Genomic DNA, 17,390 nt, shown 5'->3' on the forward strand with positions numbered 1-17,390 from the left:
CCCACTCTCTGCTTCTGACCATTAATGATGATGCATCTGTCCTAAACTAGTGACAGCTTACATTCCTTGCTGTGGCCTAAGAATTCACTGCTGCCCAGTTTATCAAAAGTTCTTCAGGGGAGTAAAGCTCGGTGGTTGAGCGTCTGCTTCACATTTATGAGAAGTTCTGCAGAGAGCAACAGTGCACACAGAGGACTACTTGAGAATACGAGGATACTTAGAGCTGGCATTCCTCTGAGTATCTTAACCCTATCCTTAGGACCAGCAAGCCCACCAGGGAGCAGCAAATCTGAGCCACATTCCTTTCTATTGTTGATTTTGTTCTTATAGAATTGACTTTATTGATATGAGTTGTGATATTATATGACACAGACAGGTAATTTATGAAACATTTGCTCTTGTATATTTTATAATTAATTTATTTTTAATTATGGTAAAATCTACATAACATAAAAATCACTGTATCCATTTTAAGTGGACAATTCTGTGACATTAAGTATATTGATAATACTGATTAACTTTCACCACTATTTCCATACTATTTTCATCTTCCCAAACAAAAGCTTATCTTCATTTAGCAATAATTCACTATTCTGCCTACCGCCAACTCTAGTAACCACTATTCTGCTTTCTTCTCTGATTTTCCTTGTCCTAAGCATTTCACATAAGAGAAATCATATAGTATTTATCCTTTTGTGCCAAGCTATATGTTGTAGCATGTACCAGAACTTCAGTTTTTTAAAGCTGAATAATATGTTATCATATGGCTATATGACATTTTGTTTATCCAGTCATTTGTTGATGGATACTTGGGTTGCTCCACATTTTGGCTAGTGTGAGAATGCTGTGATGAACAATGGTGTACAAATATCTGTTAGAAGTTCTGCTTTCAATTTTGGGGGGATCTATACCTGAAATTGCTAATGTATTAATGCTACATTTAATTTTCTGAGGAACAACTAAACTATTTTCCACAGTGGCTGCACAATTCTACATTCCCACCAACAATGTATTTCTCTACATCTTCACCAGCACTTATCTTCAGTTTTTATTTTTTTAAACAAAGGCCATCCTAGGAGGTATGAAATGATATCTCACTATAGTTTTAATTTGCACTTTTAATGACTAGTGGTCAATCAGCAATTAAAATTTAATGGCATTAATTTAGTTTATTGTCATCTTTTCATATACTTATTAGCCATTTGAATATCTTCTTTGGAAAAATGTCTCTTCAGATCTTTGGCAGATTTGTAAATTGGATTGTTTGTCTTTTGGTTTTTGAATTGTAGGAGTTCTTTATATGTTCTTGATATTAAACCCTTATCAGATATGTGGTTTACAAATATTTTCTCCCATTCTTTAGGTTGTCTTTTCACTTTCTTAATAATGTCTTTGAATACACAAGAGGCAAACATAAAATAACATTTTAAATCTATGTTATCAGGCATACAAGGTATAAAGATGGGAATCTGAAATAACAAAATAAAGGGAGAGGGACAGAAATATTAGAAACTTAAAGTTTTCATACCACTGAGACTTGGTTAGTACTAGTCAAGACAGGTTATTATTTTAAGATGTAATAGTAATTACAAAGGTAACTATGAACAAAATAACTTAAAAATATAGAGAAAAGGAAAGAAGGGAATAAAAAATATGCTACAAAAAGCAACTAAATACAAAAAAACAGCATCTAGTAATTGAGAAATCAAAGCAAATAAGATATAAATATCACATTAGCTAAAGCTAAATGGCAGAAGCAAACCCTTCTTTGTCAGTTGTTTATTGCCTTAGATGTCAATGGATTAAACTTCCCTATTAAAAAGCAGAGATTGTAGATTGGATTAAAAAGCATGATATACCTATATGCTGTCTCCAAGAGAATTGGTTTAGGTACAAAAACACAGAGTGTTGGAAGTAAAAGGACAGAAAAAGATATTCCATGCAAACAGTTATCAAAAGAGACCCAGAGTAGTTATATTTTTGTCAGATCAAATAGACTTACAGTCAAAAAGATTACTTTTATATTGATAAACAATTAAATCCAGTAAGAATACATAATTAGAAACCTCACAACAGTTACAAAATAAATGAAGTAAGAATTGACAGAATTGAATTGAGAAATAGATAGTTCCAAAATAATAGTTGGAAACTTGAATACACCACTTTGAATAATGGATAGACTAAACATAAGATTAAAAAGGAAATAGAGGACTTGAACAACACCCTAACCAATTAGACTTAATGGACATATATAGAACACTCCACCCAACATCAGAATAAATATTCTCAAGTACACATGGGAAAATTTCCAGGATAGACCATATGTTATGCCACAAATCAAATCTTAAAGGAATTTAAAATACTGAAATCTTACAAAGTCCCTTCTCTGATCAGAATAGAATAAAGTTAGAAATCAATAACAGAAGGACAACTAGAAAATTTGCAAATCTTGTAGCAATTAAACAACATATTATTAAACAATAAGTCAAAGAATAAGTCATAAGGGAAACTGGGAAATATCTTGAGGAGAATGAAAACAAGCCACAGCATCCCAATATGTATGGGATGCAGTGAGATCAATTATCAGAGGGAAATTTACAGCTCTACCTGCTATAAGAAGGAAACATTACAAATCAATAACCTAACTTTTCACCTAAAGAAACTAGAAGAAGAGCAAACTAAAACTAAAGTTAGTAGAAGGAAGGAAATAGTGAAGCTTAGAGACGAGATTTTTTTAAAAAATAGAGAATGGAAAAATAATAGAGAATTAACAAAACCAAAAGTTGGTTTTGTGAATTATCAATAAAATCTACAAGCCTTTAGCTAGACTTACAAAAAAAAGGAAGAGAGGCATAAATATCTGAAATCAGGAATCAAAGTGGGGACATTACTACAGACCTTACAGAAATAAAAAAGAATATAAGACAGTTCTATGAACAATTATAAATGAAAAATTAGAAAACCTATAATAAGTGGATAAATTCCTGGAAACATGAAAATCGCTGTAGCAGTTTGATACTATTAATGAATTCCAAAAAGAAATATTAGCTATGTTTGTAAACTGATCTTTTTCTCTGGGCATATTAAATTATATTGGATTCAGAGGTTTACTTGATTAAGTAATTATGTAGGCGGCAGACTTGGCTCAGTGGTTAGGGCGTCTGTCTACCACATGGGAGGTCTGCAGTTCAAACTCCGGGCCTCCTTGACCCGTGTGGAGCTGGCCCATGCGTAGTGCTAATGCATGCAAGGAGTGCCCTGCCACGCAGGGGTGTCCCCCCGTGTAGGGGAGCCCCATGCGCAAGGAGTGCGCCCCGTAAGGAGAGCTGCCCAGCACCAAAGAAAGTGCAGCCTGCCCAGGAATGGTGCTGCCCACACGGAGAGTTGACACAAAAAGATGACACAACAAAAAGAAACACAGATTCCCATGCCACTGACAAGAACAGAAGCAGACAAAGAAGACGCAGCAAATAGACACAGAGAGTAGACAACCAGGGTGGAGGGGAAGGGGAGAGAAATAAATAAATCTTTAAAAAAAAAAAGTAGTTATGTAAACCTCTTGTGTCAGTAGGGCACATATGGGTGGGGACTCACAGATAAAAGCATGGCAAAGGACAGAGTGAATGGTTCTTAATGTTGGAGTTTTGATGTTGGAGTTTGATGCTGAAGTTTTAAGCTGGAACCCTGGGAATTAAGCACACAGAGGAAAGAGAAGCAAGTCCCTGGAAGAAAAGAACCTTTAACCCAGAGAGAAGCAAGACCCTGGAAGGGAAGAACCCAGGAAGCCTGAACCCTCACAGCTGTCGGCAGTCACCTTGCTCCAAAACATGGAAATAGACTTTGGTGAGGGAAGTAACTTATGCTTTATGGCCTGGAATCTGTAAGCTCCTACCCCAAATAAATACCCTTTATAAAAGCCAACAGATTTTTGGTATTTTGCATCAGCACTCCTTTGGCTGACTAATACAATCACCTAATCTGACATAAGAAGAAAGAGAAAATCTTAACAGACCTATCATAAATAAAGAGCTTGAATCAGTAATTTTAAAACTTCCAACAAAGAAAATCCAGGACAGAATGGTTTCATTGCTGAATTCTACCAAACATATAAAGAAGATTTAAAACCACTCTTCAAACTCTTTTAAAAAATATAATAGGAAGGATTACTTCCTAACTCATTCTATAAGGTCAGCATTACCCTGTTACCAAAGTGAGATAAAAACAGCACAAGAAAATTACAGACCAACATTCCTAATCCTCAGCAAAATATTGGCAAACATAATCCAACAGCATATTAAAAGGATTATACACCATAGTCAAGTGGAATTTATTCCAGGAATGAAAGAAGTATTCGATATTAAAAAATCAATGTAATACATCACCTTAATAGAATGAGGGGGAAAAAAAAAAAACACATGATCATCTTAATTGATACAGAAAAGGCATTTGACAAAAACCAAAACACTTCCATGATTTAAAAAAAAACAAAACAGACAGCTAGGAATAGTTGTTTGAACATGATAAAGGGCATTTATGAAAAACCCATAGCAAATATCATACTAAATGGTGAAAAACTGAAAGATTTTCCTTTAAGATCAGGAGAAAGACTAGGATGTCCACTATCAGCACTGTTATTCAACATTGTATTGGAAGTACTAGCCAGAACACTCAGGCAAGAGAAATAAATATGACATCCAAATTGGAAAGGAAGAAGTCAAATTATCCCTATTGCAGATGGCCTGATCCAATATGTATAAAATCTCAAATAATTCACAAGAAAGCTACTAAAATAAACAAAGTCAGCAAAGTTGTAGGATACAGGATAAACTGCGGAAGTTAGTTGAGTTTTTGTACACCAGCAGTGAACAATTTGTAAAGAAAATCAAGAAAACAATTCTGTTTATAATAGCATCTAAAAGAATAAAATACCTAGAAATAAGTTTAATCAAGGAGGTAAAAGACTTGTACACTGAAAATTACAAAACATTGCTAAAAGAAATTTTAAGACCTAAATAAGTAGAAAGAAATCCCATGTCCATGGATTGGAATACTTAATATTGTTCACAAAGCAATACTGCCTAAAGCAATATACAAATATACAAATATACAAATCCCTGTCAAAATTCCAGCAGACTTTTTTGCAGAAATAGAAATGAATTTGATCCTCAAATTCATAAGGAATTGCAAGGGGTCTTGTATAGCCACACAGTCTTGAAAATATATGAACAAAGTTGAAGGATACATACTTCCTGATTTCAAAACTTACTGCAAAGCTACAGTAATTAAAACATTGTGGTATTGGGAAAAGGATAGACATATAAAACAATAGAACATAATTGAGAGTCTAGAGATAAATCCACACATCTACTGTTGGCTGATTTTTTATGAGTGCCAAGTCATTTTAATGGGGAAGGAATGGTCTCTTCAACAAATGGTACTGGGACAATTGGAAATCCACATGCAAAAGAATGAAAATGGACACCTATCTACCACTATACACAAAAATTAATTCAGAATGGATCTACAGCCTAAACATAAGAAATTATATATATATATATATATATATATATATATGAAAAATATCTTCAGGACCTTGTACTAGGCAATGGACTTTTAGATTTTATACTAAAAGCACAAGTAACAACAATAACAACAGTAGATAAAATGGACTTCATCAAAATTAAAAACTTTTGTGTCTTGTATTTTAGCAGTGATGTTGAAGATGCTGTTTTTTGGAGACCACCCTTTATCCAGACTCAAAGATGAAATAGTTCTCCAGTTTAAGTGACTAGGAAAGCTGTTATTATTAATATTTTTTATAGATACAATATCTTAACTGATCACTTCTCCCTTTTACTTTGGCCATGGGAAACTCCGAGTCAAATTTACAGTGTAGGTCAGCAAATGTACCATATTTTCTGGTGTCATTTTCTTTTTTTCATTTTTATTTTTCTCCATTTTCTTCAGTTTTCTCTCCATATGTTACCCTTATATGTAATGAAGCAGCATAGGAAAGAAGAAAGAAAGGGAGAGAGGGAGGGAGGGGTTAAAAAGAGAGAGAGAGAGAGAATGGCAGCCAAAAAAAGAAGACTCTCTACAAGTCATTCTCATTAGTTATAGACAGTGTCTCATTCAGCATAAGGTTGGACACACAGTAGTTGCTCAGCAACAGTTGTTAATATATTATTTTAAACACCCCCTTACTGCTGGGTCTTTGCTTCCCATGTTTGCTCCTGACTGAAGGACCGGTCCTTAGATTCACTTATCCATCTATAATCCCTGAGGGATTTAATACTGGCCAAGATTTTGTTGCTTGATACTATTAAAGCAGAAAAGAGGCAACTCATTTTTCAAGCATCTCTCACATGCAGGATTTGTTTTGCGTCTTTGATGTGGCACATCATTTCATCTCCACAACCTCCTTCTAAGGTATCTGTCCAAAAATAACCTAGATAAGCAGTGAGGCCACAATTTGAACACAGAACTATTTCACCCCCACACACTCTTTTTCAGATAATGCTTTAGTGCCTTACAATATACAGCATTTGATATGTACAAAAAACACAGAAGCTTTAATTCGTGGGTATCTTAGAGCATCCCTTGAGTCTGGAAAAGTGAAGATTAGGGACCGTTTCTGACAGATGAGCAACCTGAGGCCCAGAGGAGTAAAGTTACTCACACAAGTTCCCAGAGCTCTTTATTTTATATCAGGGCATTAACACAGCTATTTAAGAGGCAGGGAACTTAGCACTTAGGCACATGGGTTTTGGTTTCAGCTAGATCTGGTTTGAAGCCCATCTTCACAAATTTATTCATTTAATAGTATTTATTAATGCCTGTGTGCTGGACCCTGTTCAGGATGCTGAAACCTGAGAAGAATATCATTAAAGCCCTGCTTTAAAGGAGGTTACATTCTAGTTTGGGAAGATAGGTAGGTAGGTAGGTAGATAGATAGATAGATAGATAGATAGATAGATAGATAGATAGATAGATAGATAGATAGATAGATGTAACTTCAAATAATAGAAATAATGAAAAAACAAAGTGAAGTCATGTGACAGAGGATGATGGGAGGGACTACCTTGGATAATAGGATCAAGGAGAGTCTCTATGAGGAGCTAACAGCTGTATGAATCTGAATGATGGAAGCCACTGGTTCAGAGAGACCAGTTCATGTAAATGCCCTGAAGGGAGAATGAACTTGAATGTTTGAGGAATAGCCACTTAGTGGTTGATTTCCCTTGGGCAAATTATTACATTTTTCTGGGCCTCATTTTCTTCATACTTGGAAATAATAACACTTTCTTCATAGGATCTAGCATATGATAAGCACTCAGTAAATGTTTGATGAATAAATAACACTGATTCCATTGTCTAAATGGGCCATCCAGGTAATTTTTCCATTCCCAGGGTTATCTCTCTCTTCCATAATAAAATAAATAATTTTTAAAAGTCCAAGTCACATTTGCTTGAGGGCCTTAAACAAAGCAGTTACCCAGGTGCAAAGCTGCATTCAGCCAGGGCATCTGGGTTTGCCTCTCTGTCCTTGATCTGACAGCCTGGATTTGCTCCCTGAATATTTGCTATCTTAACATGCCTCCCTCCAGATGCAGGGCATTAATTCTGAGTCAGCTCCCCTTCCCCCTTCTTTCTCGTCAGTGGTTGTCATTTTCAGAGTCGATGATGGAAAGACTGAGTGATGAATGGCAGTCCCTTCAGAGCCCATCAGCTTCATTCTCAAATCAGACACTGAAAAATGTGACACCAATGCCAAGCCAGGGAGATTTAGCCGCCTCCTCCCAAAGGCTGAGATGATAAAAAATCTTCTGGCCAGTATCACATTGCAGAAGCTAAGTAGGACACAATAACCCCGATTACCATGCTAATAATAATAGGCAGTATCTGTTGACCACTTATCCCACAATCCTCACTTGTCAATAAAACCTTTTATTCAATATCCATTCCACTAATATTTATCAAGCTCTTATTACATGCCACATGCGCTACAAGGTTTCAAGGATAGAGAAATGGACAAAGTCCTTGCCTTGATGAAAGTTATATTTTCAAGAGGGACCCCGACGATAAACAGAGAGAATTTTCTAAACAGGGACAAGGGATAGTGGTAAGAGGCAGGAGAAACTAGTACCAGTCCCTTCACATTTTTTAAAAAATATCAGAAGTATCTTATGAACTGAGTATTAGTAAGTAGTATTCTCATTTACAGATGAGGAAATTGAGATGAAATAACCTATCTCATTGCTTCTAGGTAGAAAAGCTGGGATCATTTTAAACCAGAACTTTCTGAATTGCAGCCAAAACTCTCAAGCCCTCTACTATATACACGACCTCTTCATATGGCATTCACAAAGAGATATGTGGGATTCTAAACAACTGTCATAAATCATATCTTCTTTAGAATTCATAGTAATATAATAAGATAGGCAGATAAAATAATTTCTCCCCATTTTACAGGTGAGGACACTGAGATCCAAAGAGGTGAGCAAAATGCCCATCTTCATAGTTAGTATCCATCTCTCTTAAAACCATGATCTTTTAAACTGCTTTGCCAATACCAGGTGAATGATTTGGGTAAGAAAACAGTGCAAAGGGACATAGGGATGAGTCCACGATGGGAAGAGTAAAATTGTATTCAGGGGCTTGTGTGGACCGCAGTTGCTTTTTGTGCTCTCCCTTCAGCAGGAATCTGAAGATCTTGGGGACAATATATAAGAAACTCAAAAAAATCTCATTAAGGCTCCTGAAACTATTCCCATCCTCATCTCCGCCCCCAAACTCACATGCACACAAGCATGTAATGACTTCTTTTTCTTTCTGAAGGAAATAAGCAGGACTTTAACTCCTAGAAGTCACACTGTGTATCTGCAACAAGGGAGAAGAAAAGGGAATTTCAGCAAATTCTCTGCCAAACATCTCTATTAATTTAGAAACCATGCTTGCTTGCTCTCTGTGTTTCTATAAACGAAACAGGAAAAACCTGTCCAACAGGGTTCCAAATGAGGTCGCATGATGTGATAGGTTGTTTCCAAAGACCACGATCTCCCTAGAATATTTGAGGAAAATGATATGACAGATTGGAACACACTCCTCCCTCTCCCAAGAGATGATTGCCTTGTCATGCCAGATAATACTCAACTGCAAATATGGGCAACACCTTTGTCATTTGCCCCCAAGGAAACTTTCTCCACTATAGTCTAGTTGAACCTTGGACAAATGATCCTCCTGCATCCTGGGCTGCTTTTTTCCATTAGAGATCGGGGCCCAGATTCCACTAAAGCTAAACTGATAACAGTTCATAAAATTAGATCCTTACCTATAAAAACTGATGGAGAAACCAAAACTCAAAAAGGTGAAATGATTTGCCTAAGATCTCTCAGCAAGCTATCCACAAGTTCAGACTGGAACCAAGGCCTCATGAGTCCCAAACCTGGAGTCTCTGCCTTCCAGACGTAGTATGTAGCATGGCAGGCCTCAAAGAATTGTGGTCTTGTGCGCTCCACACAATGGGGAGTTAGAGCTGGAAAGAGTAATCCCATAAGACACACTTCGCCATCCAGATCCCCTTTCCTAGCATTTCTCTTGCCCTGCGCTTCATTTTTTTTCAATCCTTTGCAGATGCTCTCAGCTCTAAGGTAGGTAGGTCAGATCGGTCTCCCAGCAATGCTGTAGACTTCTTGATATCAGGGACCTAAATGGTGCATTTGTTTCAACATATACAGCAATGAGATTTGCATGAAGATAATGAAGATAATAAGATATCTGCGTCCCTCTTACATAGATCCCTTCCTTAATTTTGTGTCCATTTTCTTAAAGTGGATTCCCAAAATGTGTAAGACTCTCTCTATGTCTACTGAATATAATTCATGTGATTTACAAGCTAGGCGATAAGGATAGTGGGTATCAGCATTTCCCTTGCTCTCTCTCCAACCTGGATCGTATCACCCAGCTCTTGCTTAGTTCCTTGAACATACTAATTGTGTGTGTGTGTGTACTTGTGTGTTGGACCTGATTTTCTTCCCCTTTAGAATATATTTTATAAGGGAAGAGACCATGTCTGTCTTACTCTTCTTTGTAATAAGCACAGTGCCTGGAAAATGGAGGGGACTTGATAATTTTTTATTGGATAAATAAACCAAACAGGAAAAACTAACATGTGTTGCGAGATTATCAGTGGTTCACAAACTGTGATCCCTGGACTACCTCCAGCAGCACTAGCAGTGACATGAACTAGGAACTTGTTACAGATGCAAATTCTCAGGCTCCGTCCCAACATATTCCATAAGAACCTCCGGGGATGGGACCCAGTACTCTGTTTTCACAAGCCCTTCAGGAGATTCTGGTGTATGAGAATCTGTTGAGAACCGTTGTGATAGAAAATGGTAGGGCTCTTCATACACTATCCTCTATACTCTTCCAAGATAAAATTATCTGATGTAGGCATTATTTTTATCCCCATTTCACAGATTCGCAGAATGAGACTCTGAAACATTGTTTCGCGGAAAGTCAACACAGTTAGCAAGTAGAGAAGCCAGAATTTGAATGCTGGAACATCTGACTTCAAATCCCATGTTCTTTCCACTATGCACATTGCTTCCAGTGGGGGGGTTCCGAAATGACCGTTTATGTGAAACTCCTTTGAGGCACAAGTTAAGGCACTGTATAACTGTGAAACGGTATTGTGAAGAGCAATAACAAAAACTCTCCTCAAAAGGAATACTTTTTGGCATATTGCTCTTGTGCCCAATTCTGAGGACAGCAGGCCTCTCAGAGACCTGAAAGGGTTAATCCATCTCCCAGAAGATCTGACATCCTAGCAGTGAGTCACTTGGGCACAGCGGAGAGCAGGTACGTGGGTGTAGGAACACACACAGTGCAGCGGGCATGTGCGCACGTGTGCATCCCTACAGCGAGCAAAACGAAAATAGAAATGGAAAGCAAAACCCCTTCCCTTCTGCCTGTCGTGCCCTGTCACCTGTCATAAATCTTAGACGCCAGAGCTCTTTGGGCAAATGAGATTCTCCCAACCCATTTCATGTGCCTTCTTGGAACACTGATCTAATGTCTAGCAGCGACTGTTCTGTGAATGCTTTGTGTCGCGCACGGGTATTAGCATCAGCCACCGAAGTCTGCCGTTGGAGAAAGAATAATACAAAGAAAAGCAGAAAAAGTAAGATAACTGGCTATTTATATCTCCTCTGTCGGAAGTGGTGACAGGTATAATTACTGAGTAGAAATTACAGGGCTGATTCCAGTGGCGTTCCTCCCGCTGTTTTCGGGAAGATAAAAGATTGAAAATGCTCCTGACATCTCTTCAAAGGGAAGATGCTCTGGAATTTGGTTCCATTTATTTCAGATTGATTAAAAGCAATTTCCTGTTGTTCATGGTTGAACCAAGAGGCCGTTCCTGGTTCCCCAGGTTTGTTGAAACTTCTTTGAGGGGGGAACATCTTTTTGAGCTCTACTCACCTCCCAGCAGACCCCCTTCCACAGTTTTCAGAGGCTTGTATTCCAAGGTTCTTTATGTCAAGAGAAAAACAAGCGATTAATTCAGAGAAAAATGTTACTGATTTAATGGAGTATTATCCCAGAGGTATTTACATTAAAAACAGAAAATTAACATAAAATAAAATCCTATGATATTAAAGCTGGAAGGAGACTAAAAACTGTCTAGTTCAGTGGTTCTCAAACAGAATCAATTATCAGAATTACCTGGGGTTCCTCTAGACAAATATCTTTCCTGAGGACCAACCCACACCTAATGAGTCAGACTCTCTCCCTAGAAAGGTGTGGAAATTTCTAATTTTATGAAGCTTCTCAGGTCATTTTGATCCTGGGGCAGGTTTAGGAGCACACAACTAGTCCAAACCTCTTAATTTACAGGTGGAAGAAATGAATGTAGCAGGGCAGAGACGAGGGTGGGGGGAGCAGGGCATTTGCCTTGGGCTCAATATTTAAGTGCTGTCAAAAAAACCTCAGTAATCAATATAAAACATGTTTTAAAGCAATGTTTCAAAAATCAGATTTAATGTCCAAAAAGCAAACTTTTTAATAAAATAGTATCAGTAACAGTACCATGCCAAACCACATAGTTTAGTTTAGTTTTTTTTTTTTTTTTTTTTTGGAAAATTTGTAGATTTACAGAAAAAAATCATGTAAAAATGCCAGTGTTCCAATATACTTCACTTCCCTGTTATTAATACTTTACATTAGTGTGGTGTCTTTGATACACTTGATGAAAGAATATTATAATAGTACTATTAACTATAGCCCATAGTTTATATTAGGGTGTATTTTTTCCCAATATATCACCCCATTATTAACATCTTGCATGAATGTGGTATATTCGTTATAATACATGAAAGAACATTTTTATAGTTATACTATTACCTATAGTCCATCATTTATGATAGGGTTCATTGTGTTATACAGTCATGTTTTATTTTTTATTTATTACTTTAGTAGCATATATACTTCCTAGAGCTTCCCCTTTTAAAGACAGTCACATATATTACACGATTCAGTCCTATTAATTACACTAACAACGTTATGCTACCATCACCAACATCTGTTTCAAAACTTTACAATCAATCCAAATAGAAATTCTGTACAAATTAAGCATTAATTCCCCATTCCTTACCACCAACCCAAGCCCTGGTAACCTAAATTCTAGACTATTACTCCATGAGTCTGCTTATTCTAAATATTTCATATCAGTGAGATAATATTTGTCCTTTCGTGTCTGTCTTATTTCACTAAAACTAATGTCTTCAAGGTTCATCCATGTTGCCTCATGAACCAGAACTTCTTTCACTTTTAATGTTGAAAAATATTATATTGTATGTATATACCACATTTTGTTTATCCATTCTTCATTTGATGGACACTTGGGTTGCTTTCATCTTTTGGCAATTGGGAATAATGCCACTACGTTATCTGTTTGAGTTCCTGCTTTCAACTATTTGGGCATACAGCTAGTAGTGGAATTGCCAGGTCATATGGTAATTCTATACATAGCTTTCTGAAGAACTACCAAAATGTCTTCCATAGCATTTGCACCACCTTACTTTCCCACCAGCAATGAATATTTCTATTTCTCCACATCGTCTACAACAACTATAATTTTCTGTTTGATAATAACAGACATTCTAATGGGTGTGAAATGGTGTCTAATGGTTTTGATTTGCATTTTCCTAACAGCTAATGATGTGGAGCAGTTTTTCATGTACTTTTTAGCCATTTGCATATCCTTTTTGAAGAACAGTCTATTCAAGTCTCCTGCCCAATGTTTAAAATTTAGTTGTTTTTCTCTTTGTTGAGTTGTAGGATTTCTTTATATATTCTGGATATTAAATTGTTATCAGATATGTGACTTCCAAATATTTTCTCCCATTGAGTAGGTTATCTTTCACTTTTAGGATAAAGTCTTCTGACAGACAAACATTTTTTAATTTTGATGGAGTCCCATTTAATTATTTTTTTTCTTTTGTTGCTTGTGCTTTGGTTTTAAAGTCTAAGAAACCATTGCCTAAAACAAGATGCTGAAGATGCCTCTCTATATTTTCTTCTAGAAGTTTTATTGCCTGGTTCTTATGTTTAGGTCTTTGATCCATTTTGAATTAATGTTCGTATGTGATGTGAGGAAGGGATCCTCCTTCATTCTTTGTATATGGATAGCTAGTTCCCCCAGCACCATTTGTTAGAGAGATTATTCTTTCCTAGCTGAGTGGACTTCAAAGACTTGTCAAAAAACCAATTGGCCATAGATTTGAGGGTCTATTCCAGAACCCTCGATTTGATTCAGTTGGTCTATAAGTATATCCTTGTGCCAGTACATACTTCTTTGACTACTGTAGTTTTGTAATAAGCTTTAAGGTCAGCAAGTATGCATCCTCCAACTTCATCCTTCTCCTTCATGGTGGTTTTGACAATTCAGGACACTTACACTTCCAAATAAATATGATAATTGGTGTTTCCATTTCCACAAAGTAGGCTGTTGGGATTTTTATTGGGATTGCATTGAATCTATAAGTCATTTGGGGTAGAATTGGCATTGTAACAATATTTAGACTTCCAATCCTTGAGCGTGTCTTGTAGATTTGGGGGAATTTTCTATATACAGGATCATGTCATCTACAAATAGTGAAACTTTTGCTTCCTCCTTTCCAATTTGGATGCCTTTTCTTTTGCTTGCCTAAGTGCTTTGGCTAGAACTTCCAGCACCATTTTGAATAACAGTGGTGACAGTGGGCATCCTTGTCTTGTTCCAAATCTAAGAGGGAAAGCTTTCACCATTGGGTTTGATGTTAACTTTGGGTTTTTCTTTTATGCCCTTTACAATGTTGAGGAAATTTCCTTCTGTTCCTAGTTTTCAAAGTGTTTTTATCAAGAAAGAATGCTGGATTTTGTCGATTGCCTTTTTCTGTCAATTGAAATGCTTTCCCTTCAATGTGTTAATATGGTGTATTACATTAATTGGTTTTCTTATGTTGAATATATTCCCTTATGTTGAATATATTCCCTTCAATATATTGATTATGGCATATAAATCTTTAATATGCTGTTGGATTCCATTTGCAAGTATTTTGCTGAGGATTTTTGCATCTATATTCATAAAAGAAATCAGTCTGTACTTTTCTTTTCTTGCAATATTTTTATCTGGCTTTGGTGCTAGGGTGATGATGGCCTCATAGAATAAGTTGGATAATATTCACTTCTGTTCAATTTTTGGAAAAGTTTGAGAAGGATTGGTAGTAATTCTTCTTGGCATTATTGGTAGAATTCACCAGATCCTGGGCTTTTCTTCATTGGGCAGTTTTTGATGACTGATAAAATCCCTTTACTTGTAATTGGTCTTTTGAGATATTCTATTTCTTCTAGAATCAGTGTATGTTATTTGTGGGTTTCTAGGAATTTGTCCATTTCATTTACATTTTCTAATTTGTTGGTAGATAGTTGTTCATAGCATATTTTAATGGTCCTTTTTTTATTTCTGTGGGGTCAGCAGTAATGTCCCCCTCTCATTTCTGAATTTATTTATTTGAAACTCCTTTTTTTTTTTCCTTTGTCAGCCTAGGTAAGGGCTTGTCAGCTTTATTAATCTTTTCAAAGAACCAACTTTTGATTTTGTCAATGCTCTCTATTGATTTTTATTTTCTATTTCATTTATTTCTGCTCTAATCTTCATTTCTTTAGTTCTGCTTGCTTTGGGTTTAGTTTGTTGTTCTTTTACTAGCTGCTCCAGGTGTACAATTAGGTCCCTGCCACCCTCCCACAAATACCTTGGCATTTTAATTTTTATTTCTTTTAAATGTCACACCAATTAGCTATAAGACAGTTATGGATAATGAAAGTATTTATACATTGAAACAAAATAAATATAAAATAACTGAAAAGCAAATTAGTTATCCATTGATTCATTTTGCATTCCCTGGGTTTATCTTCTAGTTCAATTTTCTTTGCCTTTTGTATATCATTTTTTCCCATGCTTTCAAATTGATTTTTGGCTCTGGTTTTACCCACTGTGTTTCTATGGGTTTTTCTTCAGCCAGTATAGCAAAAACATCTTCAGTAGGATCATGTGGAAGAATAGTCTTTGGTTCTTTCTTTCTCAGTTTCTGCGTATCTTTCATTTGTTCTTTCTCTTTGCATTTTGCAGTTGTGATGGTGCTCATGATGTGCCAATGCATATTTGGTGACTGGTAATGAGGATTTTCATATAAAATTTGTCCTCCAAAACTTTCCTGGAATATCTTTTATGAAATTTAAGACAAAACAAGGTCCTGTTTCTACAAGAGCAGTGTCTTCTTCCGTAATTTAAAGTTCTGAAACCATATCCTATTATCCAAAATGGGGAAAGTAAACACATGATCCACAAATGGCTGGCTTTTGGGATGATACCATAGTGTACAAAAAATTCTGGATTAAGAGTTATTTTAACAAAGTGTAATGTAATTCATCAAAAGCAGGGTCTAAAGACAACAGAGGCCAAGAACCTTCCAAACAGTTTCTGGTCAGCTTTAGTTCAGCTGAGGTATGAATATTTTGAACAAGAAATTTAGCAGATGGCCCATGAGGTGAATTTGAAAGCCACATATAGAGGTCTTGTTTTCTCTTCATTTCAAAATAGATACATTTATTGCAATTTTTCATTTGACTGGCTTCATTAAAATCAAATAACTTATCTTTACAATTCCTTTTAGTATCTGCTTTAGAATGAGGCATCAACATTCTTAAAATCTTGCATTAAATGTCTTGTCCTGAAATTTATTCCTCTGAAAGAAAAGATGAGAATCCATTCATTATTTTTCCACTTGCTCTTGCAAATAGAGTCTGGGATATACTCTCTTGTTCCTCAGCCTCCTCTGCTGTATCTAGTCACTTAGCCGAAGGTCTAGCATTATTTTTGCTTCTCTGGCATTATATTTGGCTTGACAAGCCTCCATGATTCTTCTTAGTGGACACTGCCATCTTGCCTTTGCTCTTTGCCTACAGTTAGGTTTTTTATTTTAGTTCTTTTTTTTTTTTTAACATTAGGATTTAGGGCTATAAATTTCCCTTGGAGCACTGTCTTCACTGAATCTCATATTAGTTTTGATATGTTGCATTCTCATTTTTATTCATCTCAAGATAATTACTAATGTCCTTTGTAATGTCTTATTTGACCTGATTGTTTAGGAGTGTGTTATTTAACTTCTATATAGTTGTAGATTTTCCTGGTCTCTATTTGTTACTGATTTCCAGCTTTATTCCATTATGGTCAGAGAAGATGCTTTTTTATAATTTCATTTTTTCTGAATTTATTGGGTCTTGTTTTTGACCCAGCATATGTTGTATCCTGGAGAACAATCCATGTGCACTCAAGAAAAATATATATCCTGCTGTTTTGGGGTGCAAGGTTGTGTATATGTCTGTTAATTCTAGTTCATTTGTCCTATTATTCAAGCTTTCTGTTTCCTTATTGATCTTCTGCCTAGATATTCTAACTATTAATGACAGAAATTCTCCAACTATTAATGTACAGATCTCTATTTCTCCCTCTAATTTTCCCAGTGTTTGCCTCATGTATTTTGGGATGACATAATTAGGTGCATAAATATTTATGATTGTTATTTCTTCTTGGTGGATTGACCAATTTATTCATAGTGTCCTTTGTCTCTTATAACAGCTTTTGAGTTAATGTCTATTTTGTGCAATATTAGTATAGCTACATCAGCTCCCTGTTGGTTACTATTTGCATAAAATATTATTTTCCATCCTTTCACTTTTAATCTATTTGTGTCTTTGGGTCTAAGATAAGTCTCTTATAAATAATGTATAGTTGGATATTTCTTTCTATCTGTTTTACCAATCTGTGTCTTTTGATTGGGGAGTTT

The 17,390-nt window shown here is 36.0% G+C and overlaps 1 pseudogene; it reads right to left on the reverse strand.

Annotated features, from left to right (window-relative positions):
* Positions 1–15,431: 15,431 nt before the first annotated feature.
* The window catches only part of LOC101432512 (ribosome biogenesis protein BRX1 homolog pseudogene), a 78,214-nt pseudogene continuing 76,255 nt past the window's right edge, over positions 15,432–17,390 (reverse strand).

This window comes from Dasypus novemcinctus, chromosome 2 (genome assembly GCF_030445035.2).
Source record: "Dasypus novemcinctus isolate mDasNov1 chromosome 2, mDasNov1.1.hap2, whole genome shotgun sequence".
Classification (NCBI taxonomy): Eukaryota; Metazoa; Chordata; class Mammalia; order Cingulata; family Dasypodidae; genus Dasypus; species Dasypus novemcinctus.